The sequence below is a fragment of the Carcharhinus amblyrhynchos genome, unplaced genomic scaffold, assembly GCF_965287045.1.
Source record: "Carcharhinus amblyrhynchos unplaced genomic scaffold, sCarAmb.v2.hapA scaffold_54, whole genome shotgun sequence".
NCBI classification, from domain to species: domain Eukaryota; kingdom Metazoa; phylum Chordata; class Chondrichthyes; order Carcharhiniformes; family Carcharhinidae; genus Carcharhinus; species Carcharhinus amblyrhynchos.
Genome location: NW_027649795.1, coordinates 1549131 through 1575173, shown reverse-complemented (window position 1 = coordinate 1575173; position 26043 = coordinate 1549131). Strand labels below are relative to the sequence as shown.

The 26043-nt window shown below is 46.8% G+C and overlaps 2 protein-coding genes across 3 annotated transcripts in view; one reads left to right on the top strand and one right to left on the bottom strand.

Annotated features, from left to right (window-relative positions):
• Nucleotides 1-26043, top strand: part of LOC145337639 (ADP-ribose glycohydrolase MACROD1-like) — a 792171-nt gene that overhangs the window by 130246 nt on the left and 635882 nt on the right. The gene's annotated exons all lie outside the window — the stretch shown is intronic.
• Nucleotides 1-26043, bottom strand: part of LOC145337635 (leucine-rich repeat transmembrane protein FLRT1-like) — a 167531-nt gene that overhangs the window by 33940 nt on the left and 107548 nt on the right. For both annotated transcript variants that reach the window (XM_080182442.1, XM_080182441.1), the window contains one exon: nt 8647-9385. The gene's annotated coding sequence lies outside the window, so the exon portion shown is untranslated. The remainder of the gene's footprint in view (nt 1-8646; nt 9386-26043) is intronic.

Genomic DNA, 26043 nt, shown 5'->3' with positions numbered 1-26043 from the left:
CAGCCATGATTTTATTGAATGGCGGGGCAGGCTCGAGGGGCCAGCTGGTCTACTCCTGTTCCTAGTTCTTATGCTGTCAGACCTGCTGAGATTTTCCAGCATTTTCTGTTTCTGTTTCAGATTCCATCATCCAGAGTATTTTGTTTTTATATTAAGGTTGAGAAAGCCCCTGTCTCCCTTCTGAACCCACAGCTTCTTCCAGAGAAGAGGGGAGTTTCTTTTAGATTGCCTGGATAGCATTCATTGCTCTACCGGTACCATTGGATTAACTGGTTATCCATCTTGTTGCAGTTTGCAGGACTGTGCCTTGTACCATTGGCAGGCAGGTTTGCCAGTGTAACAAAACCTTGTGCATTTCAAAAAGTTAATTGGCTATGAAGAACAGCTTTGCAACGGATAATAAATGCTGCCTTGTCAAGTACAATTAATAGATTAATAGCAAAGCTCCAAGCAGATTTCCTGCTGTCTTTTAACCTGTTAAATGTAACTAAGCATTTGTTTAGCTCACTGCTTACCAGACAACTAATACTGGATGAGCAAAAATCTCCTCCAATTAAACACTGCGAAGACTGAAGCTATTGTTTTTGGTCCTCAGATCCTTCGTTACTGACTCCATCCCTCTCCCTGGCAACAGTCTGAGATCAGGTGGTGGTTAGTACTGCTGCCTCACAGTGCCAGGGACCCAGGTTCAATTCCCAGACTAGGGGATGACTGTCTGTGTGGAGCCTGCACGTTCTCCCCGTGTATGTGTGGGTTTCCTCCGGGTGCTCCAGTTTCCTCCCACAGTCTGAAAGATGCGCTGGTTAGGGGGATTGGCCATGCTAAATTGCCCGTTAGTGTCCAAAGATGTGCAGGTTAGGTGGATTGGCCATGCTAAATTATCCCTTAGTGTCCAAAGATATGCAGGTTAGGTGGATCAGCCATGCTAAATTGCCCTTTAGTTCCAAAGACTTGCGGGTTAGGTGGATTGGCCATGCTAAATTGTCCCTTAGTGTCCAAAGATGTGCAGGTTAGGTGGATTGGCCATGCTAAATTGCCCCTTAGTGTCAGGGGGAATTATAGAATCATAGAATTCCTACAGTACAGAAAGAGGTCATTCGGGCCATCAAGTCTGCACTGACCACAATCCCACCCTGGCCCTACCCTCATATCCCTACACATTTACCCACTAATCCTCTAACCTACGCATCTCAGGACACTGAAGGCGATTTTAGCATGGCCAATCAACCTAACCTGCACATCTTTGGACTGTGGGAGGAAACCGGAGCACCTGGAGGAAACCCATGCAGACACAAGGATAATGTGCACATGCCACCCAGACAGAGACCCAAGCTGGGAATCGAGCCCAGCCTCTGGAGCTGTGAAGCAGCAGTGTTGACCATGCTGTGCCGGTTACCGTAGCAGGGTAAATACGTGGGGTTACGGGAATAGGGTCTGGGTGGGATTGTTGGTGCAGGTTCGATGGGCTAAATGGCCTCCTTCTGCACCGTAGGGATTCTATGAATTTAAGCCAGTGTGTTCGCATCCTCGGTGTCACCGAGATGGACCTCCGACCTCATGTTTATGCCCTCTCTAAGGGCGGCATTTTCTGGCTACACTCCCCACAAAACCGGAAGTCCCAGTCAAGAACAATAGGCGTGGTCCGCCTCCCTGCACCCGCCATGATTCCCGTGGTGGCCAGGACAGGAAAATTGCACCTTAAGAACTGCTTATTTCCACCTCCTTGACATTGCATGACTTGGCCCCTGGCTGTGCTGATCAGCAGCAGATATTCTCATTCATGCCTCTGTTCTATCTCAGCCTGACTACTCTCGTGCTCTCTTGGCTGCCCTCCCACATTCTGCACGCTGTAAATTTGACTTCATTCAGAACTCTGCTGCCTGTGTCATGAGCCCTGTTCCCTGCCCCCTCCATCACCCCTGTGCTCACTGACTTAGAATCATAGAACCCTGCAGTTCAGAAAGAGGCCCTTCGGCCCATCGAGTCTGTACCGAACACAATCCCACCCAGGCCCTACCACCATATCCCTACATGTTATACCCACTAATCCCTCTAACCTGTGCGTCCCTGGACACTAAGGGGCAATTTCTTAGCATGGCCAATCAACCTAACCCGCACAATCTTTGGACTGTGGGAGGAAACTAGAGTACCCGGAGGAAACCCATGCAGACATGAGGAGAATGTGCAAACTCCACAGAGACAGTGACCCGAGCCAGGAATCGAACCCGGGACCCTGGAGCTGTGAAGCAGCAGTGCTAACCACTGTGCTACTGTGCCACCCCTTGGCTTCTGGTCAAACAGCCCCTTATTTTACTTATTCTCATTTTAAAATCCCTCCGTGACCTCGTGAACTTTCTCCAGCTCAACAACCCTCCGGGCTAGCAATGAAATACATGCAACTCAATAGAGTTAGAGAGGTTTACAGCATGGAAACAGGCCCTTCGGCCCAACTTGTCCATGCTGCCCTTTTTTTAAACCCCCTAAGCTAATTGCCTGCATTTGATCATCCTAACCTGCACATTTTGGACACTATGGGACAATTTAGCATGGCCAACCCACCTAACCTGCACATCTTTGGACTGTGGGAGAAAACCGGAGCATCCGGAGGAAACCCATGCAGACATGGTGGGGAGGGGAACAGTGACTGAAAGCTGGGAATTGAACCCAGGTCACTGGCGCCGTGAAGCAGCAATGCTAACCCACTGTGCCACCATCACGGCTACTAATAAATACATTTTACTTTGTGAAGCACCTCAGGGCATTTTATTCCATCAGAGAGGCTGAAGATAAATATAAGTGGTTGTTGTTGTTTAAAAATTCGACCGCAGTCTACTAGCTTATGAAATATTAAACTTCATTTGCCATGGCTTGACGGATTCACATCTGTCCCGGATAGTATTTTAAATTTCTATTTTGTTAATTTACACAAGGCAGGACAAAAACTGACAGGACCTTAACTAACACCAAAGCTAATGCCAGCGTGAGAGAATTAAACCACTGACAAAGTTCAGACCCATATGTGTGACCTTCATCGACAGAATGTGACATTTAATTATATAATTTCAGCAGCAGGCTAATGTACTCCCTCCCCCCCCACCTTCTCCCTTCGGGTCTTAATGTAAAGAAGGGGAATTCGTGCCATGGTCAATTAAATGTTATGATGGAAAACGCAATAAGACTTTCCCTCGCAGCCTCAAAATGTCAGCGAGTGGAAGTTTCAAAGAACAGGAACCAAAGTAAGGACTTGGGTTCTGCAATAATATAGATTGGCGAATGGAGTGTTACCTATCCAATAGTCACATAAAATAGAACCGTGACATTTAGAATTATATCATAAAATACCTCAACTATAAAATTATTTTTGAATCTTCAGTAACACAGTAGGACTGCACATTGCACCTTTATTTTAACACAAAATAATTACTTCAATTCTGGTCGCCACACGACCAGAAGGATGTGGAAAGGGTACAGAAAAGATTTACCAGGATGTTGCCCTGGTATGGAGGGCATTAGCTATGAGGAGAGGTTGGAGTAACTTGGTTTGTTCCCACTGGAATGACAGAGATTGAGGAGGCAACCCGATAGAAGTTGAAACGATCTTGAGGGACAGAACGGATAGTCAGAAGTTTTTTCCCCCAGGGTGGAAGAGTCAGTCACTTGAGGGGGGCAGGGGGTGGGGGGGCATAGGTTTAAGGTGCGAGGGGCAATGTGTGAAGGAGATGTACAAGGCAGATTTTTTTACACAGGGAGTGGTGGGTGCCCGGAACTCGTTGCCGGGGGAGATGGTGGAAGTGGATACGGTAGTGACTTTTAAGGGGCGTCTTGACAAATACATGAATAGGATGGGAATAGAGGGATATGGTCCCCGGAAGGGTAGGGGGTTTTAGTCGTCAGGCAGCATGGTCGGTGCAGGCTTGGAGGGCCGAAGGGCCTGTTCCTGTGCTGTAATTTTCTTTGTTCTTTGTTGTTCTTTGTTCTTTCATTAGTCATTCCGTTTCTCTCTTAGAATCATAGAATTCCCCACAGTGTAGAGGGAGGCCGTTCAGCTCATTGAGTCTGTACCAACAACAATCCCACTCAAGCCCTATCCCCAGTTATCTGACCAAGTAATCCCCCTGACACTAAGGAACAATGCACTTTGTAGTTTTACAGTTTATTTGTTAGTCACAAGTAGGCTTACATTAACGCTGCAATGAAATTACTATGAAAATCCCCCAGTTGCCGCACTCCGGCATCTGTTTGGGTTACACTGAGGGAGAATTTAGCACAGCCAATGCACCAAACCAGCACATCTTTTGGATTGTGTGAGGAAACCGGAGCACCCGGAGGAAACCCATGCAGACACTGGGAGATTGTGCAGACTCCACACAGACAGTGACCCAAGCCGGGAATAGAACCCGGGTCTCTGGTGCTGTGAGGCAGCAGTGCTAACCCACTGTGCCACCATACAGCACCTGGGTACAAATTAGTGTCCTGGAGCTTGGCAGAACATCATGTTTAAAGCCCCAGCAGGAATAATGTTGACCTGAAAGTCCTCAGGTTGTACAATGACATTGCGGTAACTTTATATAGGAAGTGTCCCTCTGCATTACTTCTCTCTTAATCCATTTGGTTAATTGTGTTTGGGAAGAAAAACAACTGAAATAAATCGGTCTTAACTACCTGTAGAAATATGTTCTATTTCTCTCTTCCCCTCCCCCCCACCACCATCCCCTTCCAATTTCTGTGCATAGAAGCCATAGTGTAAAATCAATAAACTGTTAATTAAATTGAAAAGTATTAACAATGTCGAGGAACACTTAACATTATCACAGAAAACGCTGGAAAAACTCTGCAGGTCTGGCAGCATCTGTAGGGAGAGAATGGAGTCAACGTTTCGAGTCTGGATGACCCTTCGTCCAGACTCGAAACGTTGCTTCTATTCTCTCACCACAGATTACTTAAATGAGATCCATTCGTTGGAATACAAACTCCCTGATTGAGGCAGTTAATGTTGTGTAGTCTGGGAGCCCTGCAGAGTGTGGAGTGTGTGGGTAAATGGCACTCAGAGTGTATACTCTGTACGAGGATGTACCTGTGTGGGTATGCCTAACTATTGATTTGAATTTGGTTTGATTTATTATTGTCACATGTATTGGGATACAGTGAAAAGTATTGTTTCTTGCGTGCCCTACAGACAAAGCATACTGTTCATAGAGAAAGAAAGGAGACAGTGCAGAATATAGTGTTACAGTCATAGCTAGGGTGTAGAGAAAGATCAACTTAATGGGAGGTAGGTCCATTCAAAAGTCTGACAACAGCAGAGAAGAAGCTGTTCTTGAGTCGGTTAGTGCGTGACCTCAGACTTTTACACCTTTTTCCCGATGGAAGAAGAGAGAATGTCTGGGGGTGCATGACAGTATTGTAAATTTGGTGAAGAGATACTGGCCTTGTGGTATTTCTTTGGTGGTTGTATCACAGCTTGGTATGGCATCTGCTCCGCCCAAGACCTCAAGGAACTACAAAATGTTGTGAATGTAGCCCAATCCATCACGCAAACCAACCTCCCATCCATTGACTCTGTTGACACTTCCCGCTGCCTCGGGAAAACAGCCAGCATAATTAAGGAGCCCACGCACCCCGGACATTCTCTCTTCCATCTTCTTTCGTCAGGAAAAAGATACAAAAATCTGAGGTCACGTACCAGCCGACTCAAAAACAGCTGCTTCCCTGCTGCTGTCAGACTTTTGAATGGACCTACCTCGCATTAAGTTGATCTTTCTCAACACCCTAGCTGTGACTGTAACACTACATTCTGCACTCTCTCGTTTCCTTCTCTATGAACGATATGCTTTGTATAGCATGAAGAAATAATACTTTTCACTGCATGTTAATACATGTGACAATAATAAACCAAATTAAATTAAACTTACCTCATATTAAGTTGATCTTTCTCTACACCCTAGCTATGACTGTAACACTACATTTTGCACCCTCTCGTTTCCTTCTGTACGAATGGTATGCTTCGTCTGTATAGCGCGCAAGAAACAATACTTTTCACTGCATGTTAATAAATGTGACAATAATAAACCAAATTAAACCAAAATTTATTTCAGGGGCCCTATACTTAGCATAGGGTTCATGCAGATCATGTGGGGTTGTTTTAGGGTGTACCTTGGCAGGGGGAGGCATGGGTGTGACTTGCCGTTCTTCCCCAGCGCAATGAAGCCAGCTGGTTCAAGAGTGCAGGCGGGGACTCAAGGCCCGATGACAGCCCACCCCACTGAAAAGGTAGCCACGATAGTTGGAAGTCCTGGAAGGCAGCCCCACCCTTTGCAAAGGGCACTCGAGTTATGCCCACTCAGCGACAATTCGGCCCTCCCGAAGGTGCATCCTCAGCTTGACGATACCATAGTCAGAAAGATACAGGCCGGAATTCTCCGGCCGTTTACGCCGACGGGATATTCCAATCCCGCCAACAGCACATACCCCCCTCCCTGTCACCCGTCCCCATGGATTTCCCATCAGAGTGGGGTGATGTCAGTGGGAATTCCCGTTGACAGTGGCGGGAGCAGAGAACCTTGCCATGAGCGAACAACGAGCCACTGCCAGGGAAACACGCGGCTGGAAGACTGGAGAATTTCACCCATCGATTAAACCGAAACTTTTTTGTAAAAGAGGGTGCTGTATTTTTACTTGTTTGTAAAGCCGATTCTGAAATGTGGCATCCTCTACGGCCGTTGCTATTCCAATATCTCCAGCAATCAATTCTGAAATATTAAATGTTTTCTTTTTGTGGTGTTGGCTTGTCAGGAGGCAGCTGTTGTGATGCAGTTTGAGCAGGGACTATCGTATTGTTAGAGCCACGGAAATGCATGCTTACAAACTGCCTTCAGATGAAGTCTGTTGCTTGTTGTACAGTAAACACAGGGGGCCAGTTCTTTGACATTCTAATTACAATTGTGGCCTGCACTTTAATGCTGAGGGCTGGTATAACCAGCATCTCACTGGCAGATCAAGGGAAGGGGGGTAGCAATGCACTGAGGCCTCTCTCTGGAATAAGAATAGCAGAATAACCCAGAACAACGAACTGTACAGTAAGTAGCCTCACAACGCCAGGTTAAAGTCCAACAGGTTTATTTGGTAGCATGAGCTTTCGGAGCAGCATTCCTTCATCAGGTTGAAGGAGCAGTGCTCCAAAAGCTCGTGCTACCGAATAAACCTGTTGGACTTTAACCTGGTGTTGTGAAACGATTTACTGTGCCTACCCCAGTCCAAATCCATATCAAAGAACAGTACAGGAACAGGTCCTTCGACCCTCCAAGCCCGTGCCAATCATGATGCCCAAACCAAACCAAAAAAAAAACCTTCTGTCCTTACCTGAAACCTATGCCGCTATTCCCTCCCTATTCATGTAAAAATAATAGAAATCCTACAGTGCAGAAGGAGGCCATTCAACCCATCGAGCCTGCACTGACAAAAATCCCACCCAGACCCTAACCCTGTAACCCCACATATTTACCCTGCTAATCCCACTAACCTATGTATCCTGGACACTAAGGGACAATTTATCATGGTCAGTCAACCTAATCTGCACGTCTTTGGACTGTGGGAGGAAACCAGAACACCCGGAGGAAACCCACGCAGACATGGGGAGAACCGACTCAAGAACGGCTCCTTCCCTGCTGCCATCAGACTTTTGAATGGACCTACCTCGCACTAACTTGATCTTTCTCTACACCCTAGCTATGACTGTAACACTACATTCTGCACTGTCTCGTTTCCTTCTCTATAAATGGTATGCTTTGTCTGTATAGCGTGCAAGAAACAATACTTTTCACTGTATGTTAATACATGTGACAATAATAAATCAAATCAAATCAAATTATACTTGCTCTGAACAACAGTTCATATTATTCCCGATTTCAATCCACAAAACTCCATTGAGAAAGGCACGTTTGAGAATGTTACGTGCTGCAAAGGTTGAATGGCAAATGGAAGTCAAGAAAAGTAATGACAATGTCTTTGTTTTAGCAGATCTCAGTTTGCCATGGAGGGTGGGGGGGGGGAGTACTACACCTTAATGTGTAATAACCTTGTGTCATCATTTCAGATTGCTGCTGCAGTCAACATCTACTGTGGCAGGCTGACCTGTAGAGCCAGTATTCCAAGTCTGGCTGAGGCACATATTAATCCCTTGGACATAACCCAAGTTCTTGAAGGTGAAATATATAACCAGATGTCTTCATAAATTCCCTACTGTGCAGAAGGAGACCTTTGGGTCCATCGAGTTTGCGCCAACCACAATCCCACCCATGCCCTATCCTTGTAACTCCACATATTTATCCTGCTAGAGCCCCCTGATGCTAATGGACAATTTAGCATGGCCAATCCATCTAAACCGCACACCTTTGGACTGTGGGAGAAACCGGAGCACCCAGAGGAAACCCATGCAGACATGGGAAGAATGTGCAAACTCCGCACAGACGGTGACCCAAGGCTGGAATTGAACCCCGGTCCCTGACGCTGTAAGGCAGCAGTGCTATCCCACTGTGCCACCGTGTCCACGCTTTCAAGTGAACTCCGTCCGCGCACCACCTCCACCCTGCACCCGTTTGCATTTTTATCTGAAGTTGGCACGAGAACGCAAGTCTGACTTGATCTTACCTCCTTTCGCTGTGTTTTCCGTTCTTGCTGCATGTGAACTGACCAGAGTTAGCTCGAGTGTCACCCTTTTCAGCTGCTGGCAGGGTCCTTTTTTTGCTCTGTTCAGTGTCTCAGCTCAGGCACACATCAATAGCTTTGCATTCTCCTACTCACACAGGCAAATCCCCCAACACATTCCAGTGTTTACGCATTCCAGCCTCTCTGTGAAATCTCTCCTCCGTTCAAAAAAAGGTGCTGAAAAGATTCCAGCTTCTTGTTCACGTGTCTCCTCTTTTCTCTCGAAGAAAAGCCTTTGTTTCTTGTGTCCAAAACCCCCAAACCAACTTCTCGTAGATTACTTCCTCGCTGGATTCTTCAGCAGGGAGCCAAAACTCCAGACTGTAAGCCCAGCTATCGGGGAGGGCTGTCTCCAGAATGAAGTAGGTGGGATTGCTGAGATAGCATTACATAGCCATGGAGTTGAACGCAGGCCCCTTTATCTGTTCAATCACTTGACGTGCAAATCAAGGTTGTCACAACGGCTGAGGGAATACTCCCCCTCCTCCCCCACCCACCACACCCCAGCGTGAACAGTGACTGGCGGCGATCACAGAGGATAATTTGCTAATTCTTGACGCTTGTTAGACCTCTTAAGGCGACGGCAAACAGTTTAAGTGACAAGAGAGTTGCTCTTTCGCTTGTTCTTGCTCTAAAAATGAAAGCCCGCTTTCTCCAGGTTTGTCTGTCCCTCCTCTGCAACCTGTAAAAGAAAATTAGTCACACCTGGTCAGGGATTTGCTGAATAAGAAGTCTGACAACACCAGGTTTAACAGAGTCTAACACAGTGATCTGCTTGCCATTAGTTAGTTGAAGAAATATTTATTTTTGCTTTCGTTCCCTTTTGTTTTCAGAGATTCGAATTTTATTTGGGTGCAGTCCCCTGGGCCTTGTGACTGTTTGTATTCTTTGTGTGCTAACCTAAACAAGGGAGTGTTGACAGCCGTGCAGTTGAGGTAAGGGCTTTCTTGCCCTCACCTGATATTTCACCTCAGTCAAGAAGGCAGACCTGAATGGCTGCAAATTGGGAGAGGGGAATGTGCAGCGCGATCTGGGTGTCCTTGTGCACAAGTCACTCTCAACTCCAGAGTCAACCTAGTGAATCTCCTCTGCACCCCCTCCAGTGTCAGTATATCCTTTCTCAAGTAAGGAGTCCAAAACTGTACACAGTACTCCAGGTGTGGCCTCACCAGCACCTTATACAGCTGCAACATAACCTCGCTGTTTTTAAACTCCATCCCTCTAGCAATGAAGGACAAAATTCCATTTGCCGCCTTAATTACCTGCTGTACCTGCTAACCAACTCCTTGTGATTCATGCACAAGGACACCCGGGTCCCTCTGCACAGCAGCATGCTGCAATTTTTTACCATTTTAAGTATAGTTAATTTTGTTGTCCACCTGTAGACTCATTGGGCAGCACTCTCACCTCTAAGACAGAAGGTTGTGGGTTCAGTCCCAGTCTAGGATCTAGCACGAGAATGTAGTTTCTGAGGGAGTGCTGCAATGTTGAAGGACAGTATTGTAGGAGCACTGTGCTGTGTGAGGGACAGTACTGAGAGTGTTCTGCACTGTCAGAGAATCGTAAGCGCTGCTGCTCAGTAGGCGACTTAGTACCGAGATGCATGCTGCACTGCCAAAGAGACAGGACTGAGGGAGCACCCCATCGTTCGAGGGTTAATAATGTGGGATCGCTACATTATCAGAGGGTCAGTAACGAGAGAGTGCCGCACTGTGGGAGGGTCAGTGCCGAGGGAGCGCCGCACTGTGGGAGAGTCAGTGCCGAGGGAGCGCCACACTGTGGGAGAGTCAGTGCCAAGGGAGCGCTGCACTGTGGGAGGGTCAGTGCTGAGGGAACGCTGCACTGTGGGAGAGTCAGTGCTGAGGGAGCGCCGCATTGTGAGAGAGTCGGTGCTGAGGGAGCACCGCACTGTGGGAGGGTCATTGTTGAGGGAGCGCCGCACTGTGGGAGGGTCAGTGCTGAGGGAGCACCGCACTGTGGGAGGGTCTGTGCTGAGGGAGCGCTGCACTGTGAGAAGGTCAGTGCTGAGAGACTGCTGCACTATGTGGGTAAATGCTGAGAGAGTGCCGCACTGCAGGAGGGTCAGTGCTGAGGGAGCACCACATTGCAGGAGGGTCAGTGCTGAGGGAGCACCACACTGCAGGAGGGTCAGTGCTGAGGGAGCGCCGCACTGTGGGAGGGTCGGTGCTGAGGGAGCGCTGCACCAATGTAGGGACAGTCTTTAGGTGAACCATCAAATTAAGTCCGATGTGCACTCCTGTGGCTGGTATTTCCTCCAAGAGCAGCGGAGAGTAACTGCCAGTACCCTGTGCAATATTCATTCCTCAATCAATATCAGTAAAGCAGATGATGGGATCATTATTACATTGTTGTTATCGGAGTTTGCTGTGGACAATTTGACCGCTGCATTTCCTACACTACAACCATTTGAACACTTGAATAGGACTGAATTAGCTGTAAAGTGCTTTGGGATGTCCCGAGGTTGAAAAGATGCTGTAGAAACGAAAGTAATTTTTTCTTCCTTCCTCGGAAGCAACTATTATTCTAATAGAGGCGGAAAGGTTTTTTATTCTAGTTGTCTCTTCCCCTGGCTCTGGCTGGTGCCTTCAATGCGAAATGTTCCCTTACTTGGAAATCAGAGGTTCACCTGCAAACGGTTACAAGAAAATGAGGCTCCACGCTGGGAACACATTTGAGAGCAATTCTGCTTTCAATCGCGACACAGGCTCCCTTTACCAGAAAAATCCATTACTGTTGGCAGTGGAATAATTGTCTGAAATGGAGAAGGTAGTCATGTAAAAACTGAGTGATTGGTGCATAATTGATTAATTTTCCCTCCGCTCTCAGCGGAACAGAGCTTGTGAAGTACACCAAGTGGGAAGTTTATCTTATCCCTTGTTATGATATTGGTGGTTGCAACTGAATATATGATTCGATTTGTGCCCCAGGAGCTCGTCACTGTTAGAAGGCACCCGCCGGCTGCCGTTAGGTTATAGCCCCGCCATAGGACAGGGCCCTGAACCTAAGATCGCCTGGGTTACATGCACGGTGGCACAGTGAGTTAGCAGTGCAGCCTCTCAGCGCCAGGGACCAAGGTTCAATTCCAGGCTTGGGTCACTGTCTGTGCGGAGTCTGCACATTCTCCCCCTGTGTCTGTGTGGGTTTCCTCCGGGTGCTCCGGTTTCTTCCCACAGTCCAAAAGACGTGCGGGTTAGGTGGATTGGCCATGCTAAATTTCCCCTTAGTGTCCAAAGATATGTGGGTTAGGTAGATTAGCATTGCTAAATTGCCCCTTAGTGTCCAAAAATGTGCAGGTTAGGTGGATTAGCCATGCTAAATTGCCCCTTAGTGTTCAAAGATATGCGGGTTCAGTGGATTAGCCATGCGAAATTGCCCCTTAGCATCCAAAGATGTACAGGTTAGGTGGATTCACTATGGTAAATGGGCAAGGTTGGGAGGGTAGTACAGGGGTGGGCCTGGGTAAAATGCCAGAGTGTTGGTGCAGACCTGATGGGCCGAATGACCTCCTTCTGCACTGTCGGGAATCTATGAAATCAGGGCAGCCCTGATTTCAGAGTCAGGCTGGGGAAATAAATAGGACAACACTGCAGCTCAGCCCTGTGTAAAGGGTGGCGGTTTCCTTTGATCCTTTTTGAGACTCCAACGATAAGTGTAAACACTGCAAAGACTGGGGCTGCAGGTGATCTGAGTGCTGAGCCCAAAAATCTGCGGTTAATCTTGGAATATTCGGCTGAGCAGACCTGTCTGCTTGCCTATTGCCTTGGGATGAAGCCACATCTTTTAAAGAAGTGTGTAGAAGGTTATGAGAGACATGGATGGAGTGGATAGGGAGCAGCCGCACCTCTGAGTCGAAGGGTCAGGCAAAATCTGATGAGGTCACATTTGATTACTCTTGGTACATCCAGCGGGTTGTCTGCTGGAGTGACAGAGCTAGCAAAGAAAATTACAGCACAGGAACAGGCCCTTCGGCCCTCCAAGCCTGCACCGACCATGCTGCCCCAACTGAACTAAAACCACCTACCCTTTCAGGGACCAGATCCTTCTATTCCCATCCTATTCATGTATTTGTCAAGACGCCCCTAAAACTCACTAGTGGATCTGCTTCCACTACCTCCCCCCCACCCCCGACAATGAGTTGGAGTTTCTCCAACCTCTCCTCATAGCTAAAGCCCTCCATACCAGGCAACATCCTGGTAAATCTTTTCTGTATCCTCTTCAAAGCCTCCACATCCTTCTGGTAGTGTGGCGACCAGAATTGAACATTATATTCCAAGTGTGGCCTAACTAAGGTTCTATAAAGCTGCAACATGACTTGCCAATTTTTAAACTCAATGCCCTGGCTGATGAAGGCAAGCATGCTGTACGCCTTCTTGACTGCCTCCTCCAAATGCATTGCCACTTTCAGTGATCTGTGTACCTGTACACCCAGATCCCTCTGCCTATCAATACTCTTAGGGGTTCTGCCATTTACTATATTTCCTATTCCGTATTGGACCTTCCAAAATGCATTCCCTCACATCTGTCCGGCTTAAACTCCATCTGCCATCTTTCCCCCTAAGTCTCCAACTGACCTATATCTTGCTGTATCCTCTGAAGGTCCTCGTCACTGTCCGCAAATCCACCAACCATTGTGTCGTCCACAAACTTACTAATCAATCCAGTTACATGTTCCTCCAAGTCATTTATATATATTACAAACAGCAAAGATCCCAGCACTGATCCCTGAGGAATTGCCACTTGTCACAGCCCTCCATTCAGAAATGCACCCTTTCACTGCTACCCTCTGTCTTCTTTGACCAAGCCAGTTTTGTATCCATCTTGCCAGCTCACCTCTGGCAAGTTATCGTTGAAGATTAGAGGGGTTGTAGTGGGCATGCAGCAGGGTTTATACGTGTTTCCTTTATTCATTCATGGAACATACACATATGTATGGAAGGGTTATTCATGCACAGAATCTCGCAGCACAGAAGAGACCCTCTGGCCCATCGAGTCTGCACTGAAACGCAAGAAACCCCTGAGCTCCCTCCTAACCCTACCAGCACTTGGCTCATAGTCTTGAAGGATGTGTTAGCACTGCTGCCTCACATTGCCAGGGACCTGGGTTCGATTCCCGGCTTGGGTCACTGTCTGTGCGGAGTTTGCACATTCTCCCCCGTGTCTGTGTGGGTTTCCTCCGGGTGCACCGGTATCCTCCCACAGTCTGAAAGATGCGCTGGTTCGGGTGCATCGGCCATGCTAAGTTATCCCTCAGTGTACCCGAACAGGCACAGGAATGTGGCAACGAGGGGATTTTCACAGTAACGTCATTTCATTGTGAATGTAAGCTGACTTATGACTAATAAATAACAAATAAACTTTATGACTGCCCATCCAGGTCCTTTTTAAAGGATGTGAGGCATCCTGCCTTCACTACCCTCCCAGGACATGCGTGTCACTGGCTGGCCAGCATTTATTGCCCATCCCTAGTTGCCCTTGGAGGGCAGTTGAGAATCAACCACATTGCGGTGGTTCTGGAGTCACGTGTAGGCCAGACCGAGTAAGGACGGCAGATTTCCTTCCCTAAAGGATATTAGTGAACCAGATAGGTTTTTCTGACAATCGACAATGGTTTCACAGTCATCAGTAGATTCCTAATTCCAGATTTTTGTTTACTGAATTCAAATTCCACCATCTGCCGTGACTGGATTCGAACCCAGGACCCCCTGAACATTAGCTGAGTATTTGGATTAATAGTCTAGCGATAATACCACTAGACCATTGCCATCTCCATATCACACCTGCACTGAGTTGGAGCAACACATTCCCCCAGTGTGGGCAAAAAAGAGATAAAGAGCAGTTGAGAGTCAACCACATTACGGTGGTTCTGGAGTCACATGTAGGCCAGACCAGATAAGGTTGGCAGATTTCCTTCCCTAAAGGATATTAGTGAACCCGCTCAGTTTTTCTGGCAATTATAGAGTCATAGAGGTTTACAGCATGGAAACAGGCCCCTTCGGCTCAACTTGTTCATGCCACCCTGTTTTTTAAACCCCTAACCTAATCCCAATTGCCAGTGTTTGGCCCATATCCCTCTATATCCATCTTATCCATGTAACTGTCTAAATACTTTTTAAAAGACAAAATTGTACCCACCTCTACTACTACCTCTGGCAGCTCGTTCCAGACACTCACCACCCTCTGTGTGAAAAAATTGCCCCTCTGGACACTTTTGTATCTCTCCCCTTTCACCTTAAACCTATGTCCTCTAGTTTTAGACACCCCTACCCTTGGGAAAAGATATTGACTATCGAGCTGATCTATGCCCCTCATTATTTTACAGACCGCTATAAGATCATCCCTCAGCCTCCTTCGCTCCAGAGGAAAAAGTCCCAGTCTATCCAGCCTCTCCTTATAACTCAAACCATCAAGTCATAGTGGCGTTCTAGTAAATCTTTTCTGCACTCTTTCTAATTTGATAATATCCTTTCTATAACAGGGTGACCAGAACTGTGCGCAGTATTCCAAGTGTGGCCTTATCAATGTCGTGTACAACTTCAACAAGATGCCAGTATTGTCATCAGTAGATTCTTAATTCCAGTCATTTTTTAATTGAATTCAAATTCCACTATCTGTTATGGCGGGATTCGAATCCAGGTCCCCCAGAACATGAGCTGAGTTTCTGGATTAATAGTCGCATGATAATACCACTAAGCTATCACCTCCATAGCTCTGCCAGTTTATGTCTGTCATTTTCACTTGGACTTCATTCAGTGACCTTGAAGTTGCACTATGGTAAGTTGGTTAAATAAACAGGGTTTAATTTGTTTGGTTGTCCTTTGATTGGATTGTATTTATATCAGCGAAAAGCTATGTTTACAAATGTGTCGGCTGTGGTTCAGCACTAGCCTTCTCACCACAGAGTTAGAACAGACTAAAAGCCTCGTCTGACATTTGAATGCTGTACTGAGGGAGTGCTGCACTGTTGGGGCTGACATTTTTCCAAGGAGATGTCTTCCCTCTCAGGTGGATGTCAAAAATTGCACCACCATGATTTTGAACAGTGGACAAATTCACCCTGGTCAGCATTCAAACCTTGCCCAGAAAAGACTGTGTGCTCAGTCTCTGGTCGTTGGGACCCTGTTGTAAGACCATAAGACATAGGAGCAGAATTAAGCCACTTGGCCCACCGAGTCTGCTCCGCCATTCAATCATGGCTGATATTTTTCTCATCCCCATTCTCCTGACTTTTCCTCATAACCCCTGATCCCCTTATTAATCAAGAACCTATCTATCTCTGTCTTAAACACACTCAATGACCTGGCCTCCACAGCCTTCTGCGGCAAAGAGTTCCACAGATTCATCACTCTCTGGCTGAAGAAATTCCTCCTCATCTCTGTTTTAAAGGATCGTCCCTTTAACCTGAGGTTTGGCCTCTGGTTCTAGTTTTTCCTACTAGTGGAAACATCCTCTCCACGTCCACTCTATCCAGGCCTCGCAGTATCCTGTAAGTTTCAATAAGATCCCAGCCCCCCCACTTCCTTCTAAACTCCAATGAGTACAGACCCAGCATCCTCAACTGTTCCTCATACGTCAAGCACACGTTGGCTGCCGCATTTCCCCGAGCTCGCATTTCCCAAATCAGTGGCTATTTTTTCCTATGTTGCAATAATCAGCTTGTCCAAGGTGCTATACTAATGCACATTTGTTCCTTGTTCTACGAGTGATTGACTCACAAACTTATTTCTGATAAGAAGCCTCACAACGCCAAGTTGAAGTCCAATTTGGAATCACAAGCTTTCGGAACACTGCTTCTTCCTCAGGTGACCGGAGAGGTGGGTTTCACAAACACGGCATATATAGACACAGACACAATGGCAAGATAATGGTTGGAATGCGAGTCTTTACAGGTACAGACAGTGTGAGTGGAGAGAGGGATAATCACAGGTTGAAGAGGTGTAAATTGTCTCCAGACAGGACAATTAGTGAGATTTTGCAAACCCGGGACAAATAGTGGGGGGTTACAGACAGTGTGACATGAACCCAAGATCCCGGATGAGGCCGTCCTCATGTGCGCGGAACTTGGCTATCAGTTTCTGCTCAGCGATTCTGCATCGTTGTCTGTCTTGAAGATCAGAGGCTGAATGCCCATGACTGCTGTGTTTGTGAAACCCACCTCTCCATTCACCTGATGAAGGAGCAGTGCTCCGAAAGCTCGTGATTCCAAATAAACCTGTTGGATTTAACCTGGGGTTGTGAGACTTCTTACCAAATCAGCTTAAAAAGAGGTATTATACAACTCGGTGACAACAGTGATAGCAGAAATCTCAGCACAGTCCTCGCTTTTGAAGTCAGTCATTGGCTGATTTGGATCTTTCTTTTGTCTTTTGACATTTTATAAATAACTTGAGAGATATTTTCTTCCACTTTTGTGGAGCTGGCATTCGTCACCATCATTTTAGCATTTGATTTATTTAGCTGTGATTGTTATCTACACAGCTGCTATGTAAAACGTTTTGTCTTATCAGTAGTGGTACTGCTTGCAAGAGATGAGATAAATGTGTCAGTGATAATTGATGGGACTGATTTTTTTGCAATAGGATAGGGTCTGAAAACTGAACTAAAATTGATGAGGTCTGCCTCTTCGGTGACGTGATGACTAATTTATCTCTTAGTTTTCCCGAAAATACCCCCCTTTCGTCTATCCTGGGCATGGAGACGAGGAGGTGAGTGACTTGATCCCGTACTTTTCAGCGGGGAGCTATCAGGTGAATGCGAGAGACAGCTGAGTGTCTTATCTGAATCCACACCCCTCCTCCTCACTGGAGGAATTGCACCGTTTCCACCCGCAGTGTTGTCCTTTGGATGACTCAACGGACATTACGAACTTGCTGAACGGGAAATTGTGGATGGAAACCTGTCCTGCGACTTCAGCGCAATGTGCTGTGAGCTTCTTTCACACACGAACTGTTTCGATCATCCTGCTGACCAAAGTGGGCCCACTGAACGATGATGTTTTCCTGTTGCATGTGGCTTGATCTCCTGTCCCTTGGCCTCTGTCCAAGATGGCGCCAAAGTGAGGCGACTTCTTGCAAGTTGTGTCCAGCATACCTTCTAATTCTATCTTTTATTCTCATTCTAAGTTGCTAAAACTTCAGCCTAACTCTTCTATGACTGTAACACTATATTCTGCACCCTCTCCTTCCCTTCTCTATGAACGCTATGCTTTGTCTGTGTAGCACGCAGGAAACAATACTTTTCACTGTACATGTGACAACAATAAATCAAATCAAATCAAATCAAAATCATGGTTATGCAGGCTGCAGGTATCTTTTTCATGCCAGCTGGAATTCTCTTTTCAGTTTTTGTGTGGATTTTAGCGATTGGAAAAGTTATTAGTTATGGGGTGGTATGGTGGCACAGTGGGTAGCACTGCTGCCTCACAACGCCAGGGGCCTGATTCAATTCCTGGCTTGGTTCACTATCTGTGCGGAGTCTGCACGTTCCCTCTGTGTCAGACACCCAGCACAGACTCCAGGTGCTCCGGTTTCCTCCTACAGTCCAAAGATATGCGGGTTAGGTGGATTGGCCATGTTAAGTTGCCCCTTAGTGTCCAAAGATGTGTGGGTTAGGTGGATTGGCCATGCTAAGTTGTCCCTTAGTATCCAAAGATGTGCAGGTTAGGTGGAGTGGCCATGCTAAATTGTCCCTTAGCGTCACAAGGATTAGCAGAGTAAATGTGTGCAGTAATGGGGATAGAGCCTTGGTGGGACTGTGGTCTGTGCAGGCACGATGGGCTGAATGGCCTCCTTCTGCACTGTTGGGATTCTATGAAAATCTTAATTACTAATATTTCCATCTCATGAGTCATGGTAAAACAAACAATCAGACAGCCATCTGTTTTAAATGACAACCTTTTCGAAGTAGAAATTAATCTTTGTCTTCTTAACAAATTGTTTAATGTGATCAGCTGAAATCCCTTTTGTTAATTGTTTAGCTTCAAGTTCATTTATTTATTTATTAGTCACAAGTAGGCTTACGTTAACACTGCAATGAAGTTACTGTGAAAATCTTCCAGTCGCCACATTCTGGCGCCTGTTCGGGTCCACTGAGGGAGAATTTAGCACCTAAACAGCACGTCTTTCCGACTGTGGGAGGAAACTCGAGCACCCAGAGGAAACCCATGCAGACACAGGGAGAACATGCAAACTCCGCACTGACAGTGGCCCAAGCCATGAATCAAACCCGGGTCCCTGGCGTTGTGAGGCAGCAGTGCGAACCTGCTGTGTAAAACAACTCATGGGAATTTGTGGATCTCATGTTTCGCTTTCCCTCTTGCTCCAAGGAATGTTATCCCCAGATCATAAGTGATTGACGAGATATTTTGCCATATTTGAGACGGGAATGTGTGAAGAATTGTATTCTTTAGTTTAGTTTGGTTTATTTATTAGTCAGAAGTAAGGCTTACATTAACACTGCAATGAAGTTACTGTGAAAATCCCCTAGTCACCACACTCCAACACCTGTTCGGGTACCATAGAACCATAGAAATCCTCCAGTGCAGAAAGAGGCCGTTTGGCCCATCGAGTCTGCACCGACCACAATCCCACCCAGGCCCTACCCCCATATCCCCACATATTTTATCCACTAATCCCTCTAACCTATGCACCTCGGGACACTAAGGGGCAATTTTAGCATGGCCAATCAACCTAACCCGCACGTCTCTGGACTGTGGGAGGAAACTGGAGCACCCGGAGGAAACCCACGCAGACACAGGGAGAACGTACAGGCGCCACACAGACAGTGACCCAATCCAGGAATCGAACCCCGTCCCTGGCGCTGCGAGGCAGCAGTGCTAACCCACTGTGCCAACCATGCTGTCCCCATTGCACTCCATCTTGAACAAGGTGGAGAGTTTCCTGCCCTCCGCGGTAGGTTTTCCTGTGGATGCCAGTGGAATCTTCCAGTCTGCTGCGGAAGATTGGAAGAACCTGCCCGTGGAAAGGGTTGGAAAATCCTGCCTTCAATCTGCGAATTCTGCAACTAGTGTTTTATATTCGATGCACCAATGTTAATGTTTAATACACTGGTACGAGGCTCTGCCGTACATTTTTTTTCTACCTTAATGTGACTGGTTTATCTCCTCTCCGTGTTAATTCAGCATAATTTACACATAACAAATAGGGCCAAGTGAGTGCTGAGTTAAGCTCTAAACTAGTTTAAGAGGAGCAGTGGCATGTTGACAGAACATTTGTCAAGGACATTAACATAGCTGCTAGAACACAAACCGTTGCTAATAAAAACTTCAGACCAAACGTATAGCACTTTCTCTATCCTGTTCCCATTGCTGTCCTCTGAAACCCACACACTCCCAATTACTGGCATTGTACCAAGCCAAGCACCAATTTCGGCTGGGAAGCTGCCAGCTCCCAAATCCCTTCCAGTGATTGTTCCCCGGCCGTGTGCCAGGGAGTGTGTCATCGCGATGGAGCAATATTGTCATCTCACTTTCCTCTCCAGCAATGGGGCCGCCTCTCGTCATTTGCCGTCGACACCCCCTGACTGAGTTCAGAGACCCTCCGCTTGAAAAATCACAAGCGATGTGGCACAGTGGGTTAGCACTGCTGCCTCACAGTGCCAGGGATCTGGGTTCGATTTCCGGCCTCGGTGACTGTGTGGAGTCTGCACGTTTTCCCCATGTCTGCATGGGTTTCGTCCGGATGCCTCCTAGACCCCAGAGATGTGTAGGCTAAGTGGATTGGCCATGGCAAATTGCTCCTTAGATTCTAAAGATGTGCGGGTTAGGTGGATTAGCCATGCTGAATTTCCCCTTAGTGTCCAAAGATGTGCGAGTTAGGTGGATTGGCCATGCTAAATTGCCTTTTAGTATCCAAAGCTGTGTAGGTTAGATGAATTGACCATGCTAAATTGTCCATTAGTGTCCAGAGATGTGTAGGTTACATGGATTGACCATGCTAAATTGTCCCTTAGCGTCTAAAGATGTGCTAGTTAGGTGGATTGGCTGTGCTAAATTGTCCTTTAGTGTCCAAAGATGTGCAGGTTAGGTGGATTGGCCATGCTAAATTGTCCCTTAGTGCCCAAACATGTGTGGGTTAGCTGGATTGGCCATATTAAATTGCCCGTTCATGTCCAAAGATGTGCAGGGGTTAGATGGATTGGCCATGCTAAATTGCCTCTTGGTGTCAGGTGGATTAGCAGAGTAAGGTGTGGTTAGGGAACTTTGGTCTGGGTGGGATTATTGTTGGTGCAGGCTGGATGGGCCGAATGGTCTCCTGCTGGTATTCTATGAGCCATTATTGTGATGCTGGCACTCTAACATGGCTGCCGGGCAATCCCAACCCAATGTCGGAACTATATAAAAGTTACGGTGCAGAAAGAGGCCATTCAGCGTCTGGAGCAGGCAAAAAAGAGAATAGAAAAGGCCAACGCTCTTTTTAATCCCAGTTTCCAAGAAAGCTGCCTATCAAAGCTCCCAATATTCGAGGATGAAATCTGTCTTCTTCAGTTGCTGAATCAAATTCAGTTCCCATCGGGACCTCCTGTCATTACAATCGTTTTCACAGTTTGTTCATTTTCATGTCCTACATTAAGAGTGATGACGATTAATCAAAACATCATCGTTATAAGCAGGGAATAGTGCACAGAATGCAGGTAGAATGGAGAGGATGGGTGAGACTTTCCCCAAGATCTCACTGTCAATGGGTTTTACTGTTCTTTGCAGCCTCTGCTGCTGGGGTACCCTGCGATGGGGCTCACCATCGGTAGGACTGGAAGATCCCACTAACAAGAATGGCTGGAATATGTCGGCCAAAGACTTGCACATTACCCTGGCACAGTGATTGGCACTTACTTCACAGCGACCTGGGTTCAATTCTGACCTCGGTGTGGAGTCTGCATGTTCTCCCTGTGTCTGTGGGTTTCCTTTGGGTGCTCCGGTTTCCTCAAACAGTCCAAAGATGTGCAGGTTAGGTGGATTGGCCATGCTAAATTGCCACTTAGTGTCGGCGGGGGTGGGGTTAGCAGGGTAAATACGGTGGTTGGTGGAGATGCGTTGGGCCGAATGGTCTCCTTCTGCGCTGTAGGGATTCTGTGATCCTATTCAATGATTCTAAGCGTAGTGATACTTTGTCCAAATAGAGCTAACAATCAGCGAATCACTGCTGAAGTGTAGTCACTGCAAAGATTAAGTCGAGGATGAAGGAGAATTTTAATGTTTTAGCAGTAGGTGGCGAACAATGTAACTAATTACTCAGGTACCTGTGGGGAGACAAGAAATGGTCTGAGGTCCTGTCTGTCCTGTCTGGGAGACAGAAAAGATCCCATGACACTGTTTTTGATAAGAACAAGATGGACTTTTCCCCAATGTCCTGGCCAGTGTTTAGCCCTCAGTCAATGTGGCAAACAGATAATCATGTCGTGATCACATTGTTGTGTGTGGGATCTTGCTGTGTGCAAATTGGCTGTCCCGTTTCCAGCATTGCAACAGCCAGCACACTTCCTAAAGTACTTCATCGGCCGTGAAGCACTTTGAGAAAGAATGTATTGGCACTGATTTGATTTGATTTGATTTGATTTATTATTGTCACATATATTAGTGTACAGTGAAAAGTATTGTTTCTTGCACGCTATACAGACAAAGCATACCGTTCATAGAGAAGGAATGGAGTGAGTGCAGAATGTAGTGTTACAGTCATAGCTAGGGTGGAGAGAAAAATCAACTTAATGCAAGGTAGGTCCATTCAAAAGTCTGAAGGCAGCAGGCAAGAAGCTGTTCTTGAGTCGGTTGGTATGTGACGTCAGAGTTTTGTATCTTTTTCCTGATGGAAGATGGTGGAAGAATGTCCGGGGTGCGTGGGGTCCTTAATTATGCTTTGCCGAGGCAGCGGGAAGTGTAGACACAGTCAATGGATGGGAGGATGGTTTGCGTGATGGACTGGATTACGTTCACGACCTTATGTAGTTTATTGCAGTCTTGGGTAGAACAGGAGCCCATACCAAGCTGTGATACAACTTTGCATTGGGATACAGTGAGAAGTATTGTTTCTTGCGTGCTATATAGACAAAGCATACTGTTCATTAGAGAAGGAAAGGAGAGAGTGCAGAATGTAGTGTTACAGTCATAGCTAGGGTGTAGAAGTGTGGGGGTGTTGGTGGGAGGGGCGCAAAACCTAACTGCACAGAGAATCGGGGCACCCCAATCATAATGTGAAGAAACCTTCCCCACCTCCCAGCCCATCATGGAGTTCTCAGGGGTTCCTCTCTCCCTACCCCTGATAGGAATCGGTCCCTTCTTCCCATTCCCCCTCCTCAGTCACCTGGCTTCTCCACCCCCCCAGTGATCATTGGCGGGGAAGATCCAAAACCGTGATGTTGCAAGCCAGATCTGCTGCTTCTTGGTCTTGATTCCACCCCCCCACCTCCAAAACCCTCTGAAGCAATGATACAGGAATAGGTTGGAGCATTAATGTTCAATTCTGGTCACCACACCACCAGAAGGATTTGAAGGCTTTGGTACAGAAAAGATTTACCAGGATGTTGCCTGCTATGGAGGGCATTAGCTCTGAGGAGAGGTTGGAGAAACTTGGTTTGTTCTTACTGGAACGACGGAGGTTGAGGGGTGACCTGATAGAAGTCTACAAGATTATGAGGGGCACGGACAGAGTGGATAGTCAGAAGCTTTATCCCCAGAGCGGAAAAGCCAAGTACTAAGGGGCACAGGTTTAAGGTGCGAGGGGCAAGGTTTAAGGGAGATGTACAAGGCAGATTTTTTTTACACAGAGGGTGGTGGGTGCCTGGAATTCGCTGCTGGGGGAGGTAGTGGAAGCGGATACGATGTTGAGTTTTAAGGGTCGTCTGGACAAATATGTGAATAGAATGGGAATACAGGGATATGGTCCCCGGAACGGTAGGGGGTTTTAGTTCAGTCGGGCAGCATGGTTGGTGCAGGCTTGGAGGGCTGAAGGGCCTGTTCTTGTGCTGTAATTTTCTTTGTTCTTTGTTGTTCAGACAGTGGGAAATGTGCAGGGAGAAAGGCAAGATGGAAAGAAAAGCTTTACATTTATCGATCACCCTCTCATGACCTCATGTCATCCCCAAGGGGCTCACAAGCCCATAAAGCACAAGTGAAGTGCAGTCACTGTGGAAATCTAGGGGGACATAGCAACTAACCTGTGCACAGCAGGCAGCTCAAACGAAATGAAATTAATAACTTATTGAACTATTTCATTGAGTATTCATTGAGGGACGTATATTAACAAGGACACCAAGAAGATTCCCTTGCACTTTCTCAAATAATGGGAAGTGCCTAAAGTAATTTGCCAGTCTTAAAAAGTTTATTTATTAGTGTCACAAATAAGGCTACCTTAACACTGCAATGAAGTTACTGTGAAAATCCTCTAGTCACCACACTCCAGCGCCTGTTCGGGTAACACCAAGGGAGAATTTAGCACCTAACCAGCAGGTCTTTTGGACTGTGTGGGAGGAAACCGGAGCACCTGGAGGAAACCCATGCAGACACGGGGAGAACATGCAGACTCCACACAGGCAGTGACCCAAGCCGGAAATCAAACCCGGGTCCCTGGCGCTGTGAGGCAGCAGTGCTAACCCACTGTGCCACAGTGCTGCCCATAGTTGTGCTGACTATTCACTTCTCTACCCAGGTAACCTTGAATCATAGAATCCCTTTAGTACAGAAGTAGGCCCTATTCCCGTAACCCCACATATTTAATCTGCTAACCACCTAAATTAACTAGGGTGAATTTAGCATGAGCAACCCACCTAACCCTACACATCTTTGAACACTAATGGACAATTTAGCATGGCCAATCCACCTAACCCCACACATCTTTGGATGTGGCAATCTCATTGACACCAGGAAGCGTAAAGGAGAACATGCCCTCGTCTACATGAATGGGATGAAGTAGAAATGGTCAAGTGCTTCAAGTCCAGATCACCATCAACCTGTCCTGCTACCCCCCATGCCGACACTATAGTTAAGAAAGCCTGCCAATGCCTCTACTTTCTCAGAAGACTAAGGAAATTTGGCATGTCCGCTACAACTCTCACCAACTTTTACAGATACACCATAGAAAGTATTCTTTCTGGTTGTATCACAGCTTGGTATGGGCTCCTGCTCTGCCCAAGACCACAAAGAACTACAAAAGGTCGTGAATGTAGCCCAATCCATCATGCAAACCGGCCTGCCATCCATTGACTCTGTCTACACTTTCTGCTGCCTCGGGAAAAGCAGCCAGCATAATCAAGGACCCCACGCACCCTGGATGTTCTGTCTTCCACCTTCTTCCATCAGGAAAAACATACAAAAGTCTGAGGTCACGTACCAACTGACTCAAGAACAGCTTCTTCCCTGATGCCATCAGACTTTTGAATAGACCTACCTTGCACTAAGTTGATCTTTCTGTATACCTTAGCTATGACTACAGTCTGCACCCTTTCCTTTCCTTCTCTATGTATGGTATGCTTTGCATAGCACACAAGAAGCAGTACTTTTCACTGTATACTGATACATGTGACAATAATGCATCAAATCAGATCCTTCTCCCTATGTACTCTATGAACGGTATGCTTTGTCTATATAGCGTGCAAGAAACAATACTTTTCACTGTACAGCAATACATGTGACAACAATAAATCAAATCAAATCGAACACCAGGGAATGTAAGGTAATTGCTGAAATTTGAATGTAAGACCACCTGGCCCAAGTCCATCGCCTTAAATGGCCCACTGTTTGGCGCAGGCCAATCACCTTACATTACGCCACCTGACTTTGTGAGGAGGTGATGTGTGAATGGTGACAGGATTCCCTCTGGGAGAAGAGTGCAAGTTAATGTTGGTGTTTGTCAGCAGTTAATAGCAAACAAGTGCTGACAGGTTGCAGGAGCGGGTAAATTGTCAGCTTGCTTGGCCTTCATCCCCTTTGCCTGTTAAACATGTGTGATGCAGGTAATTGCAAGGAGAATAAGATTGCAGGAAGGAATAAGAAGACTTGCAAGAGTTCAAACACAGACCCAGCCATATTTTCGTTTGCAGGGCAACGGATCGTAGAGTCCTGCTGTGCATCGAGTCTTCACCGACCACAATCCCACCCAGGGCCCTATCCCCATAACCCCATGCATTTACCCCAGCCAGCCACCCTGACACTAAGGGGCAATTTAGCATGGCCAATCCACCCAACCTGCACACCTTTGGATGCTAAGGATAAATTTTGTATGGCCAATCCATCTAACCTACAGATTTTTGGAGTGTGGGAGGAAACCGGAGCACCCGGAGGAAACCCACGCGGACACGGGGTGGGGGGAGAAC